This window comes from Equus przewalskii, chromosome 10 (assembly GCF_037783145.1).
Source record: "Equus przewalskii isolate Varuska chromosome 10, EquPr2, whole genome shotgun sequence".
NCBI lineage: Eukaryota > Metazoa > Chordata > Mammalia > Perissodactyla > Equidae > Equus > Equus przewalskii.
The window spans coordinates 38,969,057-38,996,752 of NC_091840.1; the positions used below are offsets into that span (position 1 = coordinate 38,969,057).

Consider the following 27,696-nt stretch of genomic DNA (forward strand, 5'->3'; position numbering starts at 1 on the left):
TAGGAGGAAGGACGAGCCACTTGAGATCAGGCAGTCAAGTGGGGGCTCTGGGAGCTGGAGCCGCAGAGAGCAGAGCTGTGCAGGTGGAGCTGGTGGGGACAGAACAGAGCCAGGTGGCCCGGTTTGGTCCCAGTGCCTCCCCCTAAAATGTTGCCCATCTCCCCACCCGATGGCTGCCTTTCCCTCTTACCATGGGTGACCGGCTCTCATTTTTTTCCTCCCTTTCTCCCAAGAAAATCTGCCACTAACGCCTTCCTCACCGGAGCTGTGAGTGAATGAATGATACTGGCTTCAAGCGTAGTCCTTTGGACCGGGTTTTGATGGACATCCAAGCATCCTGAGGAAGTGGAATTCTAAGCCACGTTAGTGTGTTGCAAATTTCCTTTTCCCAAAGGGGTTTTCATGTCGCCCTGTGGGTGATTGCTCATTCCTCCTGTGCCTGAAGTTGACAAAACAGATCCTTTTCTCCGAGAGGCAGCTCAGCATGATAGTTATGGACAAGGTCTGGAGTCACACCGTTAGCCATGTGACCTTGAGAAAGTTTCTTAACCTCTCTGTGCTTCCCCTCCCCCATCCATACAGAATGGATAAGAATCATTCCTATCTCAAGAAGCTGTTAACAGGGTAAAAAATATCCTATATGGGAAGCACTTGGAGCCGTTCTTGGCCTGAGGTAGATGTCCCATAATGTCCGCTATTGTTACTATCCTCTCCCCAAAGTTTCCTAAATTTTCATGGTAACAAGAACCACCGAGTATGTGTTTTAAATACATCATTTCCCAGGATGGTCCCCTCAGCGACTCTGATACCATGGATGTGAGTGGTCCCGAGAATTTACAGGTTTAACCAATACCCCTTGATGATTCTTATTGTCAGAGAAGTTGGAGAAACAATTCTTTAGTGTGCCTGCCCCTCTGAGTGGATAAGGCAGATGGAAGGAGCTGTTTCCAGTCTTTTCTGTAAGGAGTCAGTGTCTGTTTCTCGTGCAAGCTGTGCTGGGAATCCACACACACCGAGGGAGGCACTGATGCAAGGTGAAGAGCACGGAAGCTCTGGAGTCAGACAGGCCCAGGTCCCCGACTCGACTCTGCCCCACCCGGGGTGTGATGGATGCTGTGTAGACGAGATCTGATACTCTGTGATTCCTGACATGCAAAGGCAAGTGGTGCACTCAGAACTAAGCCCCTCCAGGGCGTGGGCAGCACCAAGGCAGAGCTGACAGAATGTCCTCGTCTAGAAATTTGGAAGGTCTGGCCAGGGAGTGAGTCTAATCAGGGAGACACGGGTCAAGGCCTGAGATGAAGAGGTCATGGGGTCAGCCCAGGTGAAGGGGGAAATAGAGCGTGGAGGACCAGCTAGGGTCAGAAGGGGCAGGCAGGTCTCAAAGGTCTCCATGAAAAAAAAGGGTGTAGTTCAGAGTCCAGGACATCTAAGTGGAGAGAACAGGTGATGCCAGCCATTGGGAAGCACTGATGAGAGCCAGTGCTAGGGTAGAAGCTATTTGCTTGATGACCTCTTTCATGCTAACTCCAACCACAGCACGGCCTCCCAGTGTTTGTGCAGACCCAGATAGGCTGCCACGATTGGCTGTGCAGGTTGCGTACTGCCCAACCATAGGGAGCACAGTGTAGTCTATGTAAAGAGCATCCTTTTGGTTTGTCCACTACACAAGCTATACAATCATATATGGCGGCCATGGTCTCCATGAGACTAGCAGATGTGGCTTGTTTTTGATTGATGCCAGAGCAGAGGTGCCAGGACACCCACCCCATGGTCTCCAGAGACCCCTGCAGTAGGCCAGTAGCTTGGAGAGGGGTAAAAGCAGAAAACGAAATGTTGTAGGAGCTTGTGGAACCAACCCAGGCAAATGGCCTGCGTGACACATCCCATTTCAGACAGAGCACTTCCAAGAGTTCTGACCTGTGGGGAGGGGCGGGTCTGTCATTTCTCTGGGCTGCTGGGGCTTCTCATGTCACGGCCACCACACAGCACTTGTCCATCCACGGGCATCGAGTCTTCTTCCTCCCCTCTTTTTCCCTCCCAGACAGTTATCACCATCTAGCATCCTGTATGTTACATATTTGTAAGCTATCTCCCCCAACTAGAATGAAAGCTCGCCTAGTGCCTGGCACACTGTTGGCATTTAATAAATAATTGTGGCCTGTGGAAGGGAGGGAGGGAGGGACAAATACACAAATATATCTCTGAGTTAAACAAGGGCTCAAACCCAGGGAGGTACAAGGAATAAGTCCACCTACCAAGAAGCAAGAGCAGAAAGATCTAAGCGGGAGGGCGAGGTGCTTGTCAAGTGTGTTGGGGTTCAGGGCAGAACTCCTGCCCGGCTGGACCACTAGGTAGAAATCCAGGCAGGAGGCCTGGAAGAAAGGATGCAGCTCTGGGGGCACCGAGTTCTCTGGGTCCCACCGAGACCCCCCGAGCCCAGCTCCTACCCGCTGTGATCTGTCTGCTCAGGAACCAGCCTCATAATATGTCCAGGACCCACAGCCATGTGAGGCTCACTCCTCTCAGCCCAGAGCTGGCTTTCCCCCAACCTTTGCAATCAGCGGAAAGAGCTGGAGGCCGGGCTGCCTGATCCCCTTGCCTAGGAACCATCGTTGGTTTGCATCCGATGGTGGAAACGCTGCCTGAATCGAGCCTCGGGATGAGCTCTTTTCATGATTGTTGAAAAGCCAGGGATGCCATGACCTTTAAGCAGAGCCCACAGCACATTCCTGAAGATGATTCCCTCCACCGAGGTGGAGCACACAGACAGATGAGTGAATAAGCAAACAAACCGGGGCCGCTCCCTCGGGGATGCCAGCCTGAGCCCAGGTGCTGGATGTGTGTTAATTGGATGAACACTCTCGTTCGCATGATGGCTTTGATTTGTGCTTTGGGGAGCTCCATCAAGATTTCTTAAACACAAATTGATCTCTGCTAATCCATGCGTCACTGCTGAATATTTTGACATGCGACAGCTCCTCGCTTCGGAGAATCTCTGCAGGCTGGCAAGCCAGAAGGTCTCCTCTCTTCCCCTCTGCCATGTTCCCTGAGCCCAGAATTCCTGCAGAGACCCCTCCTGTAGGGAGTGTTTCTACACGATTACCTTAGCCCGTTTTCACCCTCCCTTCTCGTGTCCCTCCTTTCTTGCCTTCTTCAATTTTTGTTCCAATGCCTAGTTCCTTCCCTGCGCTCCTCATCTCTAATCCTTTAGCCTCTCTCATCCTTTCCCCATTTCACTTCCTTCTCTCCTGCATTGATAAAACTGCATCTTGCCCTCCGCCTCTGTCCCCGTCTGCTCCTCAGAGCCCTCCCTCTCCCCGGCTGCCACCTTCTGCCACCCTCTGCCACCTCTCCCCTTTTGCTGCTTCTCTTCCTCCTTCATACACCGTGATTTTCCCTCTCCTGAGTTCTCTCTCTCTCTGGCCTCTGTGCCCCACCTCTTAGCCAGCCTGGGGGTGAGCGAGGCTCCCCTGTGAGTGCTGAGATGGAGGAAGCAGGTCTGTACTAAAGTGTGACTGAGAAACCCTGACCTCCTTCCCTGTCGCAAGCACTGAGCAGTGTCCCCAGAGGCCAGGAACATGAACTCAGTCAGAGCAGAAAAAGCATGGCCAAACCTCAGTCCCCAAGCAGCCTTCCGTCTGCAGGCAGGTAGAACCAGAGAAGCGCAAATGCATGCCTCAGCAAATCACCTTGGTCAGGCGCCCCGAGCAGCAATTAGCATTTATCAGAATAAAATATCCATGGGATGAATGAATGAATCCATCAATAACACCGTACACAGAGCCCAGCTTCACGTCAGCATGCATATTCGTTTCCTAATGATCAATCATGGACCAAGAAAATTAGACATACATCTCCAGTCATGACAACAACGATTATAAGAGAAATCTATAACATATATACATCAAGGTAGCAAGATACAAATATGCTGTCTAACCTATTCCCCAAGCAATTTTGCACTGCTGTCTCGTTCCCTTCTCCCAGCGCCTCCGCGAGCTCTCAGCCTGCCCTCTGCACATGCTGTGTTAGGCACACCGGACGTTCCCCCAGCATCTCAGAGGCTCCCTCCGCTCCACGCCTTCACACTTGCTTTTAGGTTCACCCGGAGGGTCCATTCCTATCGTCTCTTCCTAACCTCTTCTTGTTCATCATTTAAGACCCAGTTCCAGGGTTCCCTCCACTCTAAAACGTTCCCCATCCATGCAGCAAATTTCTCATTGATTTCTTTGTTGAGCATTTTGGTGTGCTGGGCCCTGGGCCCGGCGCTGGGGCTACGGCCCTGAGCAGGAGAGAAATGGTCCAGCCCTCGGGGCCCTCACTTGGATCTGTGTGCCCCGTAGCATGCCCTCGACACCTCAGCATTTCCGCCTGGCCTTCTTCAGGCTCACCCATTGTGTTCTTGCTTATGGGGGACACCATGCTTGAGTCATCTGTGTATAATAAAAGTCAGTTGAAAGAACGGGTAAATGAATGAGGAAACTGAGGCTCAGGAGATTAAATGATTTGCCCAAGATCACAAGCCCGGAGCTTGAGGTTCATACCCCATCATCCCCCTGCCAGCCCAGAGTTGCCCTGTATGTCAGAGGCACCTTTTGTCCTCACCCCATCCTTGCAGCTCAAGCCAAACACTGGCCAGGCTACGGGTGAGGCTTAACAACTAAAGGGAAAAGGCACTAAGGATTCTGGCAGCATCGTTTTCCAGCATCAGATGGGTGTAGGGAGAGTTCGTTTTTACGTAATAATAAAGGTCGACAATCAAATAGACTCGGCATTCAGTCTAGCTGTAGCCTCTGCATTATAGTGGCAGCTAATGTTCATTTTCTTTGTAATGTTAGTGTCATCTAGATATTATGATCACTTGTAATAGTAACCAGCTTTGAGGGCCAAGCTGCTGTTAAGCATGTCATATTATTTCTCATTCTAACAACATTTCTGAAAGTTAAGCATTAACCTCGTTCTATCAGTAAACAAACAAGAATTCTGAGAGGCGGACTCACTTGTCCAAGGCCACACGGCGAGCACCAGATCTGTGGTCTGAGTCACTGTGTGCTTCACTCCACAGGGCTCCGGGGTGTACACAGTGTTTCCTGGGGAGCGTATGGCCTTCAACACAACTGTGATTTCCCTGAAATATGAGCTGAACACGTTGGTGGTCTAGAAGAAAGGCGGGGAGTCTGTCCTCCGGGAAAACCGGTTTTCTGAATCCACTGCAATGGCGCGCTCTGCCTGTTGAGTGGAAGATGCCCTGGTGTTCATGGAGATTTATGCAGCAAGGCCACATCCAGCCAACCTCTCGCACAGCCTCCTCTTGCAGCTCTGCTGTTCTATGAGAATTCTCCCGGATTCAGCGAGTGCTCATGAGTTTCTACCACGTGTTCAACCCAGATGTTTTTTCAACTTCAAGAGGGAGAGTTGGGCTTCCACTTGCCTGGGTAGGTCAGGTTAAAGGAGTTTGCTCCCATACAAATGAAGTGTTATTGATAAGAATAGACTGTCGTTTAGTTTCCCTTTCAAAGCTAAACATTCGCCAGACCCCTCGGCCATATTCATGAGAACTATCTAAGGGACCACCAAGTCAACTCCCCTGAAACCACACGAGGTAGGTCTGTGCTTGCATCCCAAGAAATGAGATGGGAACCAGTTATGCTTACGTCCACTCTGAGTGGAGCCCACCTTCCCAAAGTCTGTGGGATTCCATGACAATGTTTGAGCTCCCCCGGGAAAGAGACCCTGAGACAGAGATTTGCATGCAGGAGGTCTTAGGGGGCATGCTCTCTGGAACGATACCTGTAAAAGAGCAAGGGGAGAAGGATGGAGCAGAAAGAGAAGTTAAACTGCAGCACCCTCAGCCTTGGTATTCCCACGAGGGGCTCTGGCGTTGAAGCAGCCCTGTAAGGATGGCCCTCCTCAAAGGGAAGGATCAGGTCTTTGGTACCCAACACCAACCAGTCATTGGGTGAGGGGAGTAATGTTGGGTGAGGCAGCTACCTTAACTAGGGGAAATGAGTGCCTCGGACCAAATGAGATGTGGGGGCACACAGGGCAGAGGGTCTTCCTGCTTCCCCCATAATTTTGGTAGCACAGAACCCTGGTCCTCCCACCTCTACCTGCTCCTCGATTCCCATGGTACAACGCTGGACACAGGTGGATGCCCAGTCCATGTTTGTAGAATTGAGCTGCATCCTCATGTTCATTTCCTTCTCTTACAGATGAAGAACCCAAGGGGTCAAGGGCCTCATTCAAAGACACACAGCTGAGTAGAGTCAGAGGCAAGGACTAGATCCAGCCTCAGGTGCGGTGTTTTCTTTACCAAACCAAGCCACCTGCTCCTGCTCTTTTTGGTTTAGATGGGAAAGGGCTGTAAGAGAACAACGAGTTGATTTTCATATTTTAATGAATATGCTTCACAAATGGGTCTGGCTCTTACTATCACAGAGGGCCTGCTCACCCAATATCGTCTGGCAAATGTCATTTTTCACTCTGAACTTTCTATCAAGTCATCTAAATTAGTATTTCCCCAAATTTTGCTTTTAGGACATAGCATCAAATTTCCAAAACTGAAGGTCGGATCTCAGAGGTATTTATGCCCTCACCCACAGTGACTGAAATGGTATGTGCACTATACACGACACACATTCATATACGCAACACGCTCACCCGCTCACCCACTGTCACCAGCCCCTCTGAGCCTCATCACCACCTCCAGCCTCCCAGGCAATGAGTGATGAAGAATGTGAGGTCCCCTGGGGAGCCTTCACAACACACGGTACACCTGAACTGAGCGGTTATAGCCCGGCATTCAGGAAAAAGCCCCGTGAACTGTGGCGCCTTCCTCTGCCATAGGAAACGCCGGGCCTCACTGCCATGTGAATCTAGACACCGATTTAGGGTCAAAGACCCATGCCTTTGTCATAGAAGAGATGAGAAAATCATGGAGGACATCGTTCTCCTGCCCTGGGCAAATTGGGGCTCCCAGGAGGTAGCTGGGCGGAGTGGGTGAGCGGGAATTCTGGAAGCTAGCTCTGACCAGACCGTTCACTTTCCCTCTCAGCCTCGGTTCCCTCAGCTGGAAGGTAGGGATAAATAATACCTCTAACACAGGGTAGCCATGAACTTTATGCTTTTAAGTTTTACGGTCTTTATTTGTTTAAAGAAATCAAACCATATATAAAACTATGAGGAAGAAAATAATAACAATCCTTAGCGTCATTGTCATCGTCTGAAGTCCTCACGCCTTGAGATCGCTGCCTCCAACATTCGGAAGAATGAACCCATAAAAGAGAGTGGCTCTTTTATGAGCTCATACATCACTGTGTTTCAGGCAGATCAAATGATAAATTTTATTAGACGCTTAGCACGGGTTTGGCAGGCAGAAGCAATCACCAGGTTGGGAGACAGTTATGTGGAAGCAGCTTAGAATTGGGAGCAAGGATACGGGGGTTCAGGTCCAGCTTCTCCCCCTGACAGGATGAGTCATTTGGAGCAAGTCCTGCAGCCGCTGTTCGTGTATCTCTCCATTTATATAATGAGATAATGACACTTGCTTTGTGACAGCGGCTTTGGGATCAGGCTGGCCTGGATTTGAGTCTTGGCTCCGCCACTTACTAGCTATGTGATTTTGGGGCAAGTTTGGTTTTTAACCCTGTTAGCCTTGGTTTTCTCACACAGAAAATGCTATTAGCAGCCTGCATCCCGGGGGTTCACCAGGGATGAAGTACACATGGCACTTAGCACAGAGGTTGGCTACAGCAGCTAACCAGTAACTGCCAGCAGGTAGCAGAAGCCACAGCAGTGACAGTGACGACATCAGCGGTTCACGGCATTATTGTCAGAATAAAGTGAACAATGCCAGTGAAAAGTTTTGAAAAGTGCTTTGCAACTATTTGTCATTATTACCCCTGTCAGCTAATGGTATATGTGCGTGGCTGTTTTATAAGAAAACCTATGAATCACCATATTTCTTGCCCAGCAAAAAGTGTAAAACAGCCGGAGGGATTTTAGGATCACTGTCAGGGTAACAGCATTAACCTTTCAATTTAAAGCTCCCCTCATTTTTCATTTATTCTTTCCACAAATACCCATCTAACATTCACTGTTTGAAAAGCGTTTTGCCAGTTGCTTTGAAGCTAGCCCTGGTGGTCTAGTGGTTAGGATTCTGTGCTCTTACTACTGCAGCCTGGGTTTGTTTCCCAGTCAGAGAACCACACCACATATCTGTCGATTGTTATACAGTGGCAGCTGCCTGTTGCCGTGACATGAAAGCTATGCCACCGGTATTTCAAATACCAGCAGAGTCATCCATGGTGATGGGTTTCGGTGGAGCTTCCAGACTAGAAAGAGCAGGAAGGAGGACCTGGCCATCCACTTCTGAAAGAATTGGCCATGAAAACCCTATAAATAGCAGCGGAGCATTGTCTGATACAGCACCAGAAGGTGAGAGAATGGTGCAAGGAAACCAGGCAGGGTTTCGCTCTGCTGTGCACAGGTCTCTAGGTGTCAGAATCCACTCGATGGCACTAACAATGGAAAGTTGCTTCAAAGGCTGTGGGTAGGACTCAAACCTCGCCTCTCGTCCAAGCCCTGTTCTGGACAGCTGATGAATGTTCCTGGTCTCATCAGCCCCCACAATAGCCACGAGGGGTTGTTGATCCAGATCCCATCTTACAGATGAAGGAAATAGGTGCGTGGAGAGGAATCTGCCCCAGGTCACAGAGCTGGGAGGAGGAGCACCTGGGAGTCAGTCTTTGAGCCCGTGGCCTTTGCACCCCATCGTACGGAGACTCCTGATGGAGCACCCTTGGCTGTGTGTGTTAGATCCAACAGCCTGACGCACGGTGCCTACAGGGTCAAAACCAGACCGTGGCAGGAGCACTTTCTGAGCCTCTGTGATCTTTAAAGAGACGTATTTTTTTCTTCTCTACACGAAAAATAAAAGGTACTACAAGGCAACCAAGATAAGAATTCAAAACACCAGTTGTGACATTTTTCAAATTTTGACTTCAAAATATTTCCTTCTGACTGACAGCCCATAAAAGCCCACTTTGGGGTTGAGTGTAATTCATCTCCATATTTTGAGACTGGTACAAACTCATCCTCTCGCAGCCTGGCAGTCGGCCGTTCTGCAGCCGCTCCCACCTCCATGTCTTAGTGTTCGAAACGCAAAATGGAAGCAGGGAATGGAGGGGAATATAATCCTTGCCCGGAGACCTGTGTGTAGCCCTTGGAAGCTGGGGGCGGCACAGGACAGTGGAGAATGGGATCATGCAGGATCTGAATGCCAAAACCAGCTCCACCACCACCAGCTATGTGTCATAGACCCAAGCCCTTAGCGACCCTACATTTTCCCATTTGTGAAGCGGGAAGAATGGAAGTGACAAAGATGTCCTGCTAAACATTTAAAAATGTAAAAGTCATTTGTAAACTATAAAGCACTTTAAAGATAGAAGGATAATTATTATTATTGTTGTTATTACCAGTATCTGCATGGATGCCATGATGCTCTATTTGCCATTGGCACAGTCAGATACACATCTTGAGCCAAAGCACAAAGCTACCTCCTCAGCCTTGCGGTAACTGTGCTGCTACATGCAAGATGTGGAGACTCCCTCCTTCCTACGTGGGAAGTGCCAAAGGTTAAAGGTCAAATCTGTCTCCTCTCCTAACCTCATACTAACCCTTTGCTACACTACTGAATTTTACAGTGGGCAGGACCTTGTGGGAACCCACCTGAGGTTGCCTGGTTCCTGACATGGCAAGATGTTTCTGGAAAAGTTTCCCTGCTCCATGGAGTGCAGGGTTGTGGTGAGGATTCTGCATCAAAAGGAACCTACACCCTGTCCATCGCCAACCCGATAGCCTGTTTACAGCTTGCTGCTTCTCCATGCCTTTTGCAGGATGTCAGTTGGCTCCCATGTCCAGTGGGCGATGGACTGGCAGATCTCAGAGTGCCTTTCTCCTGATATCCTCTGTTCTCTGTTCTGTGTATGAGGGTTCTTGCCCACCTACTCCATCCTCAGGGGAGAAAAGAGGCTGGCACCCAGGGCAGCCACGACTCCAACCTAAATCCTGCAGCTCCTCCCTTCTCACTGCTCGTCCCTCCCACGTCAGGCACCAAGTGGTCGGACCTGCTTATGTTTCTCCTCCTGTGGCGTGAAGCCCGGGTGGTAAATGGACCATAGTCCGGCTCTGGGGCTGACCGGCTGTGTGACAAGTTGCTCAGCCTCTCCGCACCTCAGTTTCCTCATCTGTAGAAACGGATAATAATAGCACCTACCTCACGGGGTTGTTGAGCAGAATAAGCGAGAACAATGCCTGAAAAGTGTTAAGCATCAAGTTTGGCACGTGTAAATTCTTAATCAGTGTGAGCTGCTGCTGTTATTACTATAGCATCTTCATTGTCGTCATCATCATCATCATCATTAGGCAGAGTTCAGTCAGAGAAGCAGAAACAACAAGAGACAGCTGATAGCTTTACTATGTAGCTGTTATATATATACATGGATTTATTATAATAAATCAGCTTATGCAACTGTGGAGGCTGGCTGAGTGAATGCAAGGTCTATAGGGCAGTCGAGCAAGGATCTTGAGTAGGCTGGAGTCCCCTGGGCATGAGCTGAGGCTTCTGGGTTCAGGGCCCTTCCCTGGGCTCAGCCCTCTTGTCACAGTATAAGGATACCGGCTTCTCCCTGCCCTGACTTAGAGCTGTGGGTTCACGACTCATCTCTGTGTTCCTAAATTTCTCTGAGTGCCTGGCACAGGGAGGGGCTTAATCCTCCTTTGCTAAATGGAACAGACCCAAGGGCTGTCACCCAGGCCTGAGGAAGACTGGCTTTCTCTGCCTGCCACTCAGGGTGCAAACATCCCAACACCATGGGGGAGCCTGGGCTGGAAAGGTCACATGAAATTATTTCTGTGTGGGAGCACGTGGCCCTTCTGGGCTCATTAATAGGAGTGGGGTGGACAAAATGGGAGTGACCGTGGAAGGCACTCAGCTCCTCCAGCTGACACATCGGTTTGCTGTGTCTGCAGAGCGGTTGCCAAATCTGTGGCTCATAGTTGGGGAGATGTTAGTTCAAAGCCCACTAGTCTTAAGGAAGAAATGTAAATTGGAATTGTTAATGTTGGGCTGATTTTGTCACCAGAAGAAGGGACCAGGGAGCAGGGCTCAGGACAGCCTGATGTGCCCATGGCACAGGCAACCTATACGGGAGGGCCACCTTCCCCAAGAGGCCAAGATGGGCCTGAAACTTATGTCCTTCTGGGGCCCTCCATTAAGAAAAAGAATACCCAATAAAAAATACAAAATGAAATGCAAATGTGAGAAAAAACAAGAAAAATGTGAGAAAAAAATAAGAATGGGAAAATATCACAACAGACTGTAAATTTAAAAATAGCTGACAAATATTGCAAACACAGTAGCCAGAAAAATAAGAATCTTTTCACTAATTAGCTGCTTGACCCACCTCTATAATACTTTTTTCCTGCGTTGTGTGGCTGCATACTCTGTGATTGCCTCTTCACGGGGCAGCAGTCTTGTGATATAATTTTCTTAAGAGTGAATAGAAATATAATTTAGCCTTTTGTTTACCATGGTTGATCATAAAAGGTAGTATTGAGAGTTGGAGTCATCAAACAGTGTTGTGACATTGTTTGCAGTTCTGCTACATGCTTGGGCCTCACAAGTTCAGGGGTTCTGATCAATTCTATTTTGCATGACTCCAATCGGAAAACAATAGAAACATATGGTGCATAATGGTACAAATGTATTAATGTGCACACTGACACATTTCTGCAAGGAGGAAACGTCCGTTTGGACCAGGCATCAGTGAAAACTGAATCTTTTTCCACGTCTCATGACTGGAAGAACTTTCCGTAGGCTAGCTCCAGCTCTGTGCATTTCATGCCTGTTTCTCCTCCGTGACGCACATCGCCTTGGGTGCTATAGGACCCACTCACGTTATTATGTGCCCCAGCCCTGCAACTCACGTGACCACATCCAGGGAGCTGGTATGATGGGCAGTAGGGGTGTCCTGAAGCCATTCCTACGCCAGAGTGGCTAGCAATATTTAACTCTGCACAGAAGTGACTCAAATCCGTCTAGACGTATCCCATTAAACCCAAAATAAATGTATCCAAAATGCAACCTCTCCTCAGCTAGCCAGATGCCAAAACTGCCCAAACTACTCGACACGCTCGACATCAAGGGAAGTGTGACAGAGAAGTCAGCGTGGAAGGACAACCGTCCTAACCGATTGCCATGAAATATTTCACTTTCGTAAATTTTACCAAAACACGTGACCACATTGCTAGGGCTTTTCAGGAACTTGGAGGGAGCCCATACAACTGAGCAGTCCTTTAGGCAGCTGAAATGCTGTACACACACGCAGACACACACGCAGACACACACTTAGTACAGGACATAATCCTCTGCTGAATCTCACAAATAAAGCCGGTTTCCATATCTGCAAAATGAGGATAATGGTATTTTATTGGGCAAATTAAGAGTGTTGTGAAAGTGTTTATCAGGATGCTTGGGCCACAGTGAGTGATCGGTAAACGTCATTAAGGATCGCTTCTGTGAGACGCCGCTACCTCCCACGTGCTCAGTGGGACTCCTCTTGTCCCGTCACGAGCACTGGGCACAAACTCCTTCCAGCTGTGACGTCTTCATCTTGCCGCTGCTTCACCTGTCACTCTCCATCACAAGTTGGGGTCCCTGTTGGACTTTGTCCAGCTTATCTTTGAATCCCCAGCACCTATCGCAGAGCGTGGCATCTTATAGAAGCTCAAAAGATGTTTATTTTCTTCCCCTCTTCCTCGGACCCAAGAAGTGTGATGATTGACTCCGTTGGTAACGTATTGCTCCGCCCCCTACTTGGCCTTTTATTACATGTGAATATTCTCCCATCTGCTCACACTAGAGCGGGCACTAGGATTCCCATCTCCCTTCCTGCTATAGGTACCGCCACAGGGTGGGCCCAGGTTACACACGTCACCTGCGGGCGGGCCCTGTATGTCCACAGAGAGCACTTAGCCGGCAACAATGGCTGCCTCCAAGAAGGCACCGTAGCCCTGGCCTCTGGGGCCTTGCAGAAGGCAGACAATCTTTCCTCCAGGCTGCTTTGGAAATAATTGCTGCGATGGGAGACAGTAAGTGTTTCAATGGGGAAACTGCCTTTGGTGCATGTGCTCCCTGCTGTTGGCTCAGTCTCTCCTGGATTCGTCACAAGTACCTCAGAAGTACCCGTTATCAGATGTGCAATGAGAATGGCATCTGCAAATCAGTCTTATCCATCCGAGAAAGCCAATTTTCCAAAGACATCCAATTAGCAACTCTTTGCTGAATTAGCTTGTATTGCAGTATGAAAGCATGGGTTTGAGAAGAGTAAAACTAACCTGCCTTTGACAGTGGGCCACACTTCACACTTCTCACTAATTCAGACTGCATTCATGCAAAATGACTCTTATCCATTTTTGCCCCAATTTGCTGTTGGGCCCAAAGGGTGACTTGTCTACTCCCCCCTAAGCCTCCAGCCTCCACCTTCACTCCCACTGCAGCAAAATGACCCCGAGCTTAGGACTCAAGATGGGGTGGCCAGGATTCCCGTGAACCGTTGGCAATGAGTAATGAAGGTTTCCTTGACTGCAACAAAATGGGAAAAATAAAGAAAGAGCAGTGAATTTTCACAAAATGAAATGTGTTCAATTTAAAAGACCATTCTTTTTATGAGACGAAAACCTCCTTAATTAGGTGTGTATTAAAATGTCCTTTTTATGTGAAGTGATGGTGATGGCAGATAGTAAGTTTTTCAAGAGCAAAATAAAAAATTGATCCCCAATGCCATCTTCACTTTTTTACTAATATCATTTTCCTAGTTCTTGATGTCTAGAAGTCTGGGAATCTCAATTTGAACTTGGAGTCCAGGCCACCCTTGCCTGTACTCTGCCCTCTCCGTCTGGGAGTCCCAGAGAGAGGAGGTCTGAGACATTGCCCAGCGTTCCAGGTCCCTGTGCATTCTCACAAAGGGTAACCCAGGCCTCACCTTCTGTGTCTGGGTCACATTTATGGCCCTTGAACCTGCCAATGAGTCAGACATGTTTCCCCACGGCCTGGTACTCTGCCTGGTCTATTTAATACAGTCAAATCGGTGTAAGCTTGGGTCCTCCAGAATCTGCAATTTGGAATTTTTCATAGAAAAAGTAATTTGAGAGGACTTTTAGACCACTGGTCTAAAGACCATCCCTGTAAAACTCTAATCTCCTAGTTCCAGGCTTTGGGCCTGACCCCAGGTGCGCCACATGCCACTCACAGGTCAAGTGATACGTTTGGTACTCTGTTCTCTCCAGTAGACGGTTCCTGCTGAGTTCCTGCCAAGGGCATCTCTAGAGATGGCATGGCACAGAGTCAGGTCCACACTTGGAATAACTGAATAACATTCTTATGGATCATCACACACGGAAGGGGCTTTGTGTGACAGGCCGATCTGTGTTCTTCTTGCTATTTCCCCTAAAGCCTTTACATCATGGTTTTAATGTCTGTCGTGTCTACGTATTACCTTTACCAAAAACTTGTTGGCACAGCTCCACTTTTGGTGAATGGGCACAAAGGGGAGTGACTGCCCTCCTTGGCCCCGCCTCGTTTCCTCCCACCACTGCCCTCCATGGCTGCCCACCTCGTCCCACCCACGCCATCACCTGCACTCTCTCCAACCTCACCCAGGACCAATGGCAGCGACAGTGTTGATCCTAGTGTTCAAGAAAGCAATTCCAGGAAACGCACATTCAGACCCTCGAGCAAAGCAAGAAGCCAGCCATTTAGCAATGCCGTGGAGGGGACCCTGGGGCCCCTTCTCAGGGGTGAAGATTAGACTGAGCGACTGCTAGTAAATGCTTTGAACACAGGCAGTTTGGTAAACAGGGCTGGGAGCAAGGTTCAGGACGATGGAAACTCTCCCCCTCCCCCCCCCCCCCACCCCGCATGATGGATGTCACTCTCTGTGCCCTGAGCTGCCTTTTGGGAACAAGTTCACCATCATGCCTCTCCTAAGATGCTGATCGTTGCCCCCATCCTCACTCACCCTGTGCCAGGCCCTTCACACACATTATCTTTTTATCCCCATTTTGCAGATGAGAGAACTGAGGCTCAGAGCAGTTAGACAACGTGGCCTGGGCCACATGGCTGACAGAGGATAGAGCCCAAGAGTCAAATCCAGACAGCTGGCTCGTAACCCTTAAGTCAACGGCCTCCCTGGCCAAGCAGGCCTGCTCCCTGCAGGGCCCGCCTGCCCTGCCCTGCTCGGAGCTCCCCACTCCTGGCAAGGGGATCCCTGGCACCTGCATTCTGTGCACAGTGTCAGCTACTCGCTTCCAGACTCCTGAGGGGCTGCAGCTGCCTGGCTTCCTCTATTACATACCCTGCCCCAGAGGGGTGGGGTGTGTGCTTTGCACTGTTGTCCTGAGTGGGGATGGGGTTGCACCTGTTTGCTCTCACTTGTGAGCTGGGGACACTCTGGCCACACGGGACAGGCACTGGTGGTGAGAGAATTTTGGAGGGATGCAGTGTATCTCGTCAGCCCCCTGTGGTCTGTCCCCAAGGGAGGCAGCACAGCCTGGCAGTTCAGAGCACGGCTGCTGTAGCCTGGGATGTTCTGTTACCCCTCGTGGTGGGACATCATGTGATTCAGTCATTCTCTGGACAACAGGTTCCTCGCCTATAGAACTAGGCAGACCTGCTCTCTAGGGCTGTGGGAGGATTAAATGAGTTGGAATAGGAAGGCATCTGCAGAGGGTCTGGCGTGCAGTAAGCATTCAGTACATTTCAGCTGTTGTTATTGTTATTTTCTTAGTGCTGTTGAGTCAATGCCAACTCCTAACGACGCTGTGGACAGCAGAGCAGAACCCTGCCTGATCCTTTTTGCGCCATCCTCTCACCTTCCTGTGCTGTATCAGACAAGGCTCCGCTGCTATTCACAGGGTGTTCATGGCCAATTTTTCAGAAGTGGGTGGCTAGGTCCTTCCTCCTAGTCCGTCTTAGCCTGGAAGCTCCACTGAATCCTGTCCACCGTGGGTGACCCTGCTGGTATTTGAAATCCCGGTGGCACAGCTATCAGCATCAGGGCAACATGCAGCCGCCACAGTATGACAATTGACAGAGGAGTGGTGTGCTTTTCTGACTGAGAAATGAACCCAGGCCATGGTGGTGAGAGTGCTGAATCCTAACTATTAGATCAGCAGGGCTGTAATATTATAATCATTCCATTAAACCCCCTTTTGTTGGATAATCCATCCCTCATTTTCGCTTCAGGATGTAGAACTTTCTGCATCTGCCTATTGCCCCCCGAACCCTCCCCGGACCCCCCAGCCCAAGGATCCTGGGGAGAAGCTAAGTTCCTGAGGCTTGTCGGCCAGGATGGCCGAAACCCCCGGGTCGGCTGCGTTCTTCATTCTGAGCACGAGACAGAGGCTGAGCTGGCTTTGTATCTGACTGAACTGATTAAGCTGCACGTTAACTGTGGATAAAGCATCTTACCGAATAACTAGGCTTCTGCTGAGCCAGAATGATAAATTCATTCTTAGTGCATTGATCATAAAAAGAGATTTTTCCCCCCTTCTTTGAGTTTCCAGGGGCTTCAGGGCTCTATCTGTGTTGAACACTGCCATCTACAGGACATCTGGAGAATTGCACCAGGGCAGAAACAAATCGCTTTTTAAGGAACATCAGAATTTACACAATCCATAAAAGCTCAAAGCAGACACCCTGGGAGGCCAAATGTGTTTACAAAATGACTGCCAGTAGTTACTTATCACCCTGGGAATGGCATCCTTCTTTGATTGCATGGCCCTGCTGCATGGCTCAGTTATTCCCGTGACTCTTTTATCAAAAGTGGTTTTAGCGCCTGTGACAATATTGGGGCTTTTTATTTTGAGCACCTACTGTGTGCTAAGCACCACACTAGCACTGAAGTAATACAGAAATGAGTAAGCATGACTGTGCCCTTGGAATGCCAGTGCAGGAATAAATGAAATAAGGACGAGATGACTTATAAATAAGTCAGAGTAACCTAGTGTCCTATACAGGTGGCTATCCACAGAGCAGAGCCTCGTGGGGTTCAGAGGAATGGGAAAAGGGAGGGACTAACGCTTCCTGAGTATCCACCATGAAGTCTGCACATTCTCTGACTTAACATGGACTCTTACCCTGTGAGACTAGATAGGGGTTCCCATCTTCCAGATGAGGACCTGGAGGCTCAGAGAGGTTAAGTCACTTGCCTGATGTCCCCCAGCTGAGTGGTGAAGAAGTGAGAATTCCATTCCCTACCCGGCTGACTCTAAAACTCGTTCTATGCTCCCAGGTGGCCTATTGAAGAAGGAAAAGAAATTTGTGGGGGAATCGACTCCTGAATTATCCCAGTGGTGGCAAGTGTTTATCCCCAGGAGGTGAATCTGATTTTCAGGAATACCCAAAAATCTTTCTGGGCCAAGTCATTCAATGGATAATGGGATTTGAGGTTTAAAAGAAGAGTGTGCCTCTAAGGCATGAAAATTGTTTTACGCCTGTCCGCTGATAAACTGGCTGAAAAGTGTTTCTCGAAGTCTGTAAACAGACAGCAGCACGGGGATGAGGGCGGCTGGCACGGCGACGCTCTGACGAGGGCGTGTTCTCTTGGGTGCATTGGGCCCAGTGTGTTCAGCGTTGATACTCTCCTTTCTTACACTCACCTTCCAGTTCTGAGGCAGGTACATGTTTCACAAGTACTCACCAAGAATCTCCAGACTCTTCATTTCCTCCCCAAGACCTCCAACAAGAGCAGCTCACCTCCGTCTGAGAAAGGAGGAAACGGGCTTGAGATGAGGGATTCCCCCACTAGGTAGCTCGGCCAGTCAGCATTGATGACAATGGGACATGGAGGACACACAGCCTCAAACTCCCCATCCTCCTCCTATTGCCCAGGGATGGACTTACAGAGTAAGGGAATTGATATTGCCCTCCTGGGAAGACCCACTTCGGCACACACCCCATCGTGGAAATGAGAGTTGGTGGAGCAGAGCAGAGTCAGTGTGAGGGAGTGGACAGAAAAGAGGTAACCATGGAAGGCTTCTTGTAAGAGGTGGTGCCAAAGTCCACTTAGGGGAGGAGAGGAACAGTTGGTACCACATAGTTGTCTTATTATAATAACCCCAAACCAGGTACCTGAGAGGACTTTTAATGATGTCACAAAGAAAATTTGTATGCGAGGGGTGACCTTTTTCCCAGTTTGTACCTGATCTGTATCTTCCTTCTCCAGTCAAAGGGAGCAGGCCAGGAAACATCCCTCCCACTGCCGCACAGCAGGCTGGACTCAGGCCTCCAAGTGGCAATTATAAAAGCTCTCTATGGGCGAGATCCAGTCCATCCATGATCGGAGATGGACCTCAGGCTGCAGCCCATTTATTCAAATGGATGCATCACAATGGGTGGTGGAGTGGGAGGGAGGAGGAGATTTTCCTTGACTGTCACATTTCCAGGGACCACATCATGCTGGTCATGACAAGTCCTAGAATAAGTCCCCACAACTTTACCCCAGAATCCCAAGATACTCTTGGCTGCCTTCATCATGACGTGTTATGAGGTACAGAGGAAGGCACTGAATGATGATGAATAATGATAAATGATGACGATGGCTTGTACGCATGCTCCTTTCCCATCCGTCTGTTCATTCAGTGATTCAGGCGGGGGCTGGGGGGAGGGTACAGGCAAAGGCCCAGAAGGGGAAAAGCGCAATTCATTCAAGGATGGCTGGAGGATAGAAAGTGAGGCAGGTGGTGAGAGATGACCCCCTAAGGGGCCAGCACGGGGCCAGCTCATGGGGGGCAGACATTGACCTGCTGGTAATGGAAGTCATTGCAGGGTTCTCTGAAGGGGAGCCACGCAATCATATTACTGCTTGGGGAAGATCCCTCAGGCTTCGCGTGGATAATGGAAGGGAGGGGACCAGACTGAGACAGGAAGTCACCCAGGGAGAGATGAAGAGGCTGAACTAAGCCAGGGGCAGTGGACAATGTTACTCTTTTATTATTATTATTATTATTATTATTAATTAATAATAATAATAATAATAATGGTGGTCCTGGGCTAAGCCACAAAGTGGAGAGAATCACAAAACTCTAAGTTTCTCAGACGACTAGAGCCCAGAGAGGTGTTTTGCCTAAGGTCACAGAGTGAGTGTGTGAAAAAGCTGCCGACAGTGCCCAGGCCCCTAATTCCTAACCAAGGACTCATGGGATCCCCCAGCCTCTGCACTTTGCTTCAGCCCCTCCCTCCACTCATGTCAGCACTGCTCCTTTGACCTCATTCTACAGAGGAGAAAACAGAGGCGCAGACATGGGGGGTTTCCAGGCCCGAGGCCCGCAGCCCTACAGCAGTTGTCTATCTGAATTTCAGATTTAGCTGGATGTCCTATATTTTATCTGGCAACCCGACCCTATAGGAATCATCGAAGGCCCAGCCCAGGGCACTGCCCAAAAGACAGCATGGAGGAGGTGACCTTGGGTGAGACCCACCAATAGGAGGAGGTGGATGGTGGATTGTGGCTTCTTACAGATGCAGCTCCTTCTGCCGGGGACACTTTCCCACAATACACACACACACACACACACACACACACACACACATACACACTATTGGACCCGTGCATGCATTCTGCACTGACAGACCTCCTGTTATTTCTCACATACTTTGCATTCACAAAACTCCTCCTGTTGTTAAGAAATGCTTCCTTGTTAGTTAGCCCTGATGTGTCACCGCTCATACTCACAGAGCGCCAGCCCCAGGAAGACAGACACGGCCATACTCCCTGTGCCTGGGGGTCAGAGACAGGGTCTGCTGTGGTTCTGCCATGAACTTGCTGTGTGCCACTTCAAACCGTCCTTGCTGTCCCTCTCCTGCCTCCCCCAGGTCTGGGTGGGATTGCTGCCAATCCTTGGACACTATGCTAAGGTTGCACCGTGGCTTTCTGAGCTTTGTTCATTGGGACACATCTCCATGGGTTCTCCATGCTCCTGGATTAAACTACCAGAGACTGTCTCATTAGCATGGATTCCCTCACCCCGGAAACCCACTAAAGATCCCTAATGAACCAGAGGCTGCATATTCCATGAAGAAAATACCATGGTACCCAGGAAGAACGAAATTTGCCAAATTGTCAGATGGCTGACTTGGCTGGAAAAAACCCTGGAGATACCCAATCCAGGGATGGCACACATGGCAGACACTGCTGGGTTCCTCCCAATATCCAGTTTCCACTTCTCTACTAACAGAATCCTAATTTTTTTGAAGGGTAGAAATGGATCTAGACAAATGCTTACTTCTCCAGACTCCCCTTCAGCTAGGGAACACCACGTCATATAATTCTGGTCAATGAGAGGTAAACAGAAGTCTGCTAGGAATTCCTGGGAAATGTTTTGCTTTCCAGATACAGATTTGTTCCCTTCTCCTTTCTTTTTCTTGTTTACAACGGCAGTGGGAGACTGAGGTGGCGCAGCCATCTTACAATGAGCTATGGGAACAGTAACAATCACAGCCCTTTTGTGAAACAATCTCAGCCACCCACAGATATTGCCCAAGGCAGACATCACAAATCAATCACAGCACTCTCTCCCAATGAACCCAGACGTGGCTGCCTCAGAATCTCATTCATCCCAGAGCCCCAAGCAGCCACTACCAATCAATCAAAGTTGACCTTTGTGTGGAATCCATGAGCCGTGTGGGATCTAACCCAAACCTTCCTTTGACCCATCATTTTGAATAAAAATGAGGCTCGGGAGGAAAAAGGGATGTTCTGAAATAATGAATTAGTGTCACAGCCAGAGCTGGAAGCCAATTTCCTGACTCCGGATAGCCTGATGCAGTGGGAGGAATATGAGTTTGTGGGCTGGGGAGCCCACAATTCTTATCCCGACTGTCCCACTTCCTGTCTGTGTGACACCGAAATGTCACCTCACCTCCCTGAGCTTTAGTTTTCTTAACTGCAACATGGAGATGATGCTGCAGACCTCACGGGACGGTGGTGAAGACTAATCTGTGAAAGAGAACTGAGCTTAAGGGACGGTCCGTCCATCTTGGTGAGTTTCTTCTCTTTTTCCTTCCCCTTCCCGATTCCACCGAAAGTGGCCAGAATTAGAAAAACATAACTAAGAAATGAGGACAGAGATTGGTCTGATTTCCTCAAAATGAGCTATGCTCACTCCCAACCTGCCGCCCCCATGTGTGAATTTGTGACTCTGCCAAAAGCTGGCATGAGCTCATTCGCCGCTCAGCTGGGCAGCGGGCTCCCTGCCTGGGGAGGTTTAAATGGCAAGCCGGGGTGTGAAAAGTTATTGGGGAAGAAATAGCTCTCCCCTTATTGCCATTGCTAGTCTCCTGACCACCCCCATCCTCCGGAGTGATCACAAAGGCAGTTAAGTGTACGCTAAAAAAAATAGTAGTTAAATTCTCAGTATCACTTTCTGAAACGTATTCAACTAACTCCTATGCAGTTTAAACTTAGTAGACAACAAAGTTAAAAATTATTTTTAACAAAAAAGATCATCCGTTGTAGTGTGGCAGGAATTAGAAGCACCTGGCTGCACACGAGCTAGATGCTCTTCAGGTGGGTCTTGAGCCCTCCTCAGTGTTCCCATCCACCACCGGGGGAATGACAGCAGCTACCATTATTAAGCACCTGCTGTGTGCCAGGTACGATGCTAAATTCTTTATATATCTTGTTTCTTTTAATCTGCTCCCACCCCAACAACCTCCTTTGGGAGGAAGTATTGCTACCCATTTTTCAACTGAAAAAGGTTAAATAACTTCAACAAGACCGTGTAGCCAGTAAGGGACCGAGCTGGGACTTGAATCTGAGCCTCAGTGGTCCGGAGCCCAGGCCCTCCCAGCCTGCCTTGTGAGACAGGTTTTGGGATTCATTTTGAGAATGTGGGTAAAGTGCCTGGCATGCCTGGAGCCCAGGAAACATGAGTTCTCCTTCTTTTTCCCCTTCTACAGTCGAGTTTCAAGTGGCGCAGACACGGGTGCATAAAAGTGACCTCTAATTGCTGATCTGAGCGACAGCTCCCTGAGAACGTTTGCTGGGTATGACACAGAGATAGGAAAGGGCCCCGCAGACCTCCCAGAAGTTCAGCCCTCAGGCAAAACCAGCTCACATGGCACCTTGAAAAATGCTAACGGGAGTTCTATGGGGCCTCAGCTTGCATTCAATTTCCACCTGTGGGCACAGGCCGAAGGATCATCCAAACAAAGAAAGGAGAATGAGATGGAAACAAGATATGTTATGTAGATGCAAAGTGAGAGAGAAATGCAGGGTCACAGAGAAGCAGGGGAGGGGGCTGCGGCGGGAAGGCAGGGCGTGGTAGAAGAGAAAGAGCCCAGGGTCCCACCCAGATCCGATCCAGGCGGCACTTCTGACTCTGCCCCTTACTCAGTGACCTGGGACGAATGAGTCCACCTCTCTGGTCCTCGGTTTCCACATCAGTAGGTTGAAGACTAGTGATAATTCCCTCGTTGTTGGGGCTGGTATTTACCCGCAACGCACTGGAAGGGGCTACTGGCCTGCATCCTTTCTGAACGCTCAGTCTCATAACTGCCATCATCAGTTATTCAGTATTTTTGCTCTTACTCTGGATCTCAGAGCTGTTTGGGGGAGGAGCTCTTGGCTCAGTGCCTGGCACATAGTGAGCCATGACTGTGACCCCCTGCTAGGTCCTTCAACAGGTGGCCAAATCCTACACAGAGAACCATTGCTCCTTTGTGCCAGAAGGCGCTATCCCAGCCAGCCAGTCAGGTCTGGGACCCTGTCAGAGACCTCACAATTAGTCTGTCTTCTGGAAAACAAGTTCTACCACGGTCCCAGGGGGGGAATTGAAAAACCAGCCCTGCAGGTTTCAATCTGAAAAGCATTAATGCTATAAAGTATTTCAGTTCTAACCAAGGAGAGTGCTAAAGCTGTGAGCGCCCAGCAGATGCGGGGATGGGGAATTGCCATCTCCACGGCCTTGACTGCAGACAATTGGTTCCCGTTCAAGAGGCAGCTGGCTACCCAGGTGAGAGGCAGATTTACAGCCTGGGAAGTGTGATGGGGTGCCTGGGAAAGAAATTAGCATCATCAAACAGGAGTAAGAGCTGGCATAGAGTGAGCTTCTGGTGCATGCCCAGAATCGAGTCAAAGAACAGTGGAAATCACAACAGCGACAAGTAACAGCTAGGGTGTGTTGAGCTCCCCTTTGTGGCAGCCACTGCCTAGGCACTTTCCAAATGTACTCTTCCAGTTAATTCTTACACCCACTGTGTGAGGCTGGCTTTCATCTTAGAGAGGAAGACCCCGGGGGTCAAGGCGGTGAACAGTGACTCTGAGGGCTGGAGAACTCTGATCTGCCCCCCACTCCAAAGGCTTCCTAATTACTTGGCAAATAAAGCCTGCATCAGACCATATTTGGTGAAGAGAAAACAGTGGAGCTTAGTGGTCGAGGCATCTTCTCTTTGCTTCCAGCAGTCTGCCACAGAGCTGGGGGAGAGAAAGAAGGATTGAGGTGGCTGGACACGTGCAGAATCATCTAAAGAATCCTAGCCCATCAGCTGTCTCATTTCATAAACTCCTGCCTGGGGTCTCAGACCTTTCAGGGACCTCGGCAGTCACCCAGGCCAACCCCTTTATCTGACAGATGAGGAAACTGAGGCCCAGAAGGGGAAAGTGACTCATCAAAAGCCAGAAAGCAAATCAGCGGCAGGTGTAAGGCTGAAATGTTGTCTTTCTGTCCCTGGAACGGTACTCTTTCTACAGAAACCCCCTCCCTCCCACCTCCTGGCCCACCATTTCTCTTTCAACTCACAGAACAAACAGATCCCAATCGCATTTCTCCTCTGTGACAGTGGATCATCTCTTGTTCCAGATCCAGGCTCTTTAGCCAGGAAAGATCCGTAATTCTCGATGTCTCTGGGGGGCTGAAGGTGGCCCTGACTCCCTGAGACTGTGTGCCAAGGTCTGTATCTGCAGGAAGGGTCCATCAACCAGGCACCCAGGCTTCAGAAGGGACAAACATGTGTCAGACACCACTATTCATCTCGGGGACCCCTGTGCCCCTTCTGGGGCCGGGGACAATATGATTTCAATACGTGTTGTTCAGTTGATCAACAGACAATGCCAGCCTCTCTTGAAGCTGGTTTACCTCTCCAGCGTGGGCTCCATGTCAGTATTTGTGGATTCAGAGAAAAAGAAGCAAAAGTAACTTTGTGGTGTCACTATTCTCTTTTTTAAGTCTTTTGTAATGAAGCTCTGAGATTCTAGATCACTTAGAGAATGGAAACGAGAATTCTCCATTGTGTTTTAAATTAAACTGTTAGAGTCACTTTTTGAAAATGTACATGTGGGCCCCTGGCCCGTGGCCCCGTGGTTAAAGTTCCATGCGCTCTGCTTCTGTGGCTGGGGTTGGCAGGTTCAGATCCCAGGCCGGGACCTATGCCACTCGAACCAGCCACACTGTGGAGGTGTCCCACATGCAAAACAATAGAGGAAGATTGGCACAGATGTTAACTCAGGGCTAATCTTCCTCAAGAAAGAAAAGAGGAGGATTGGCAGCGACAGATGTTAGCTCAGGGCAAATCTTCCTCAGGAAAAAAAAAATGTACATGTAATTTTTTTCAACAAGAAATGCCTTTAGCTATGTTCCTACTTCTAAGAGAATCCGTGTGGATGGAGGTCCCCCCACTATCCGAAAGTAGAGCCTTCCTATGAAACCTTTGGTGAGCCGAAATGGGGTAAAGCAAAGAAGCAATTGGATAGGAAGAGTTTTTGAGCATTCCCAGACCCATAAAACGACCTACCAAAATAAACCGAGGTAAAGCACAGACGCTCACAGACACAGTTCAAAGCTATGGCGGCTTGATGCTGCGATGCTGAGCACAGTTCCTGGGTCCGAGCGTGGCCATGCCCCTCTTGCTGCTCCGTGTGTGTGTGTGTGTGTGTGTGTGCTGCCTCAGTAAGGGCTCCCTGCAACAAACGCTGAGGGCTATTTTCACTTTTCACCTTTTTTCATAAAAGCGAAAATCCTCTTCAGATTTTTTTTCCCTTAGCAAAAACAGGTATTAAGGTAAGACTTTCCTAAAAGCAAAGTGGCGTAAAGCGAACTTTCAGATAACGGAGGAAGCCTGTGTTACATGGTTTGCGTTACCTAGAACTAATCAAGGACGCCGCAGTCAACGGGCGGATTATCTCAAGACCGGTGAGGACAGTCCCCCGCCGTGGCAGACAAGGTGTACACCTCCAGTAGACCAACACAGTTTTCAGAACTAATATTCTAATGAATGTAGTGTCTTCAAATAAATAGGTATAGTCTCAAGGTTGCACGTCAGTTGGCTTAGAACTTTTAAAATAAACTTTTCCTAAGACAGGACTGCTTTTGTCTGTGGTATATAAACTTGAGTGAAACTTTACTTTATGATGACCTGATATAAACTAAGTAGAAATTTAACTTAAAGTTTTGGAAACTGGTACGTAGATATCCTCTCACCTTCTTTCTTATGCATCTACAAGCATGTTAATTGATTCAAGGGTGCCTTGCATTCTAAAAACTTGTGTCAATAGCTTCTTAAATTTACTTAGATTTCCTGCTTAAAAATAATGTGTGGGGGCTGGCCTAGTGGCGTAGTGGTTAAGTTTGCATGCGTCACTTCAGCAGCCCACAGTTTGCAGGTTTGGATCCCAGGCACAGACCTACACACCGCTCATCAAGCCATGTTGTGGCAGCATCCCACATACGAAATAGTGGACGATGGGCACAGATGTTAGCTCAGGGCCAATCTTCCTCACCAAAAAAAAAAAAGGTATGGCTTCTGGTTTTAACTTTTATTTTAATCAAAGTTGATTAAAGTAGCTGCGGGGCTTTTTTTTTATTCCTCATTTATTAGTTCATAGGTGACACATATATGAAGTCTATTTGTCATCAGATCATGCACACACAAAAAACTGTGAGGGCTTTCTCCAAAATCACAAGGTATATTTCAAATGGTCCGATTTAAAACATGGACTCTGCAACACACGGAAATATACTTTGGAAAGCCTTGGAGAAGTCACAGAGAGAGAACCTCTGAAACTGAGGCTCACTGGGGTGAAGTGTGAGTGACCAGTGGGAAGGACATGCTTTGTGTGGGAAGACGACACAGAAAAGACAATGAGGGCTTTCAAACGTGAGCCTCGAATCCAGAATCACAGGGCAGATGCTCTGAATCACGCGCTGCTTCCCGGATGGACGACTCTTGGCAGCCTGCTCCAGGGGAAATAGCAGCAAGGATTTATTTTACTTAATGATGGTGGATAATTATCTTAAGCAAAACCAGCGAGGCCTCCATGTATTTATGTCTGTCTTCATCAAGTCTGTATCTATATCTAATGAGAGTTTATAACCATTAAAATCAACTGATGAAGAAGAGAAGATGGAGTGGTCGTGGTGGGGAAGAGTGGCCGACTTGTTAACACTCAGGAATGAGCTAAAACACCTCAGATTTTTTCCTCTTTTCACCGGGGATCAAATTGGAAACACAGAGCTTGACTCTTAGCAGACAGCCTCATTTTAACCAATGGTTATTTTTCTTCAGATTTGGCTGAGAATCCCCCTCCCCCAAGGTGAGGAAAATCTTGCCCATTTCAGAGCAAAGTGCTCCATTCCCCATGCGGGACACGGGGAGGGGACCACCACAAATGAGCCCAACCTCAGCTCCACACGCAGGTGAGGGTATAAAGGGTGGAGGGTGAAAGTTGGAGAGAGAGTTCTCTGAAGCGTGTTGCTCCTGTATTATGCGGAGATGTTGGCTGGTTCCATTGCCTTTCACCTCACATCCAACAAGAGGGGCTTCAAGGAGACCACCTGGAAATGTGATATGGTCTCTCCTTGAGTCAGAGCCACCTGTCATTGTGGTGCAGAGGGCCTCTCCTGAAGGACCACTGCCAAGAAGGTGGCCTGCTAACACAAGGGGGTCCCTCCACTGCAGGGCAGTGGAACCCATGGGAGGGACCCCAAAGACCTCACAAATGTGCCTAAGGGAAAGTCCTGTCTTGGAATAGCCTCTGACCCCATCTTACTTCAAAGCTAAACTATGGCAGCACCAGTCAAGTAGAAATGTCCACGTCCCCAATCTATTGTCAAAAAACTTGCTCTCTTTCTAGAAGTATCAGGAATAATCAGAGTAGATGGAAAAATAGAAGAACCCAACCAGACTGGCATTTCCCACTGTAGGCTTCCAGGGGATTGGCAAGGAGCTTGAAGTTCAAAGTTTTAAGAATTACAGGGAACTAGACATTTATCGCTGAAATCAGACTCTTTTTGAGACGAGCAGTGACCAAAGGACTTTTCATTTCCTGAAGGTGACAGGAAATTGAGGGACCTGCCCGAGATATCATCTTTGAGTGGGGAGAAAAGGCTGATAAAGTAGGTTTGTCAGACAGTCCTGAGTGGAAAAAAAAATAAAGCTGTTTTACAATTGCACCCTCTCAAGTTCCACTCTGTCAACATCACAGCTATTTTTGTCGGCTGCTCTTTCTCCTCCAGGCAGAAGGTAGGGTGAGGGGTGGGGAGGGCTAAGGCTGAACACTGGCTGATAATTCTTTGATAGGCAGGCAGCATTAGAGGTCAGTATCAAAAGATGCCCGGGCTGATGGCCCATGAGCAGAA

At 48.9% G+C, this 27,696-nt stretch overlaps 1 protein-coding gene and 1 long non-coding RNA gene across 3 annotated transcripts in view; one reads left to right on the forward strand and one right to left on the reverse strand.

The window, feature by feature from the left end:
* Positions 1–27,696, forward strand: part of ASIC2 (acid sensing ion channel subunit 2) — a 995,375-nt gene that overhangs the window by 303,106 nt on the left and 664,573 nt on the right. The window lies entirely within an intron of this gene.
* LOC139073941 (uncharacterized) lies at positions 12,464–18,451 on the reverse strand. Of its 2 annotated transcripts, none has more exons than XR_011523141.1 (3): positions 18,264–18,451; positions 17,763–17,824; positions 12,464–13,645 (listed from the first exon to the last, which is right to left on the reverse strand). It is a non-coding gene; the product is annotated as an uncharacterized lncRNA (long non-coding RNA). The 2 variants fall into 2 exon arrangements; XR_011523142.1 differs by lacking the exon at positions 18,264–18,451 and adding an exon at positions 17,966–18,168 and having other exon boundaries at positions 12,466–13,645.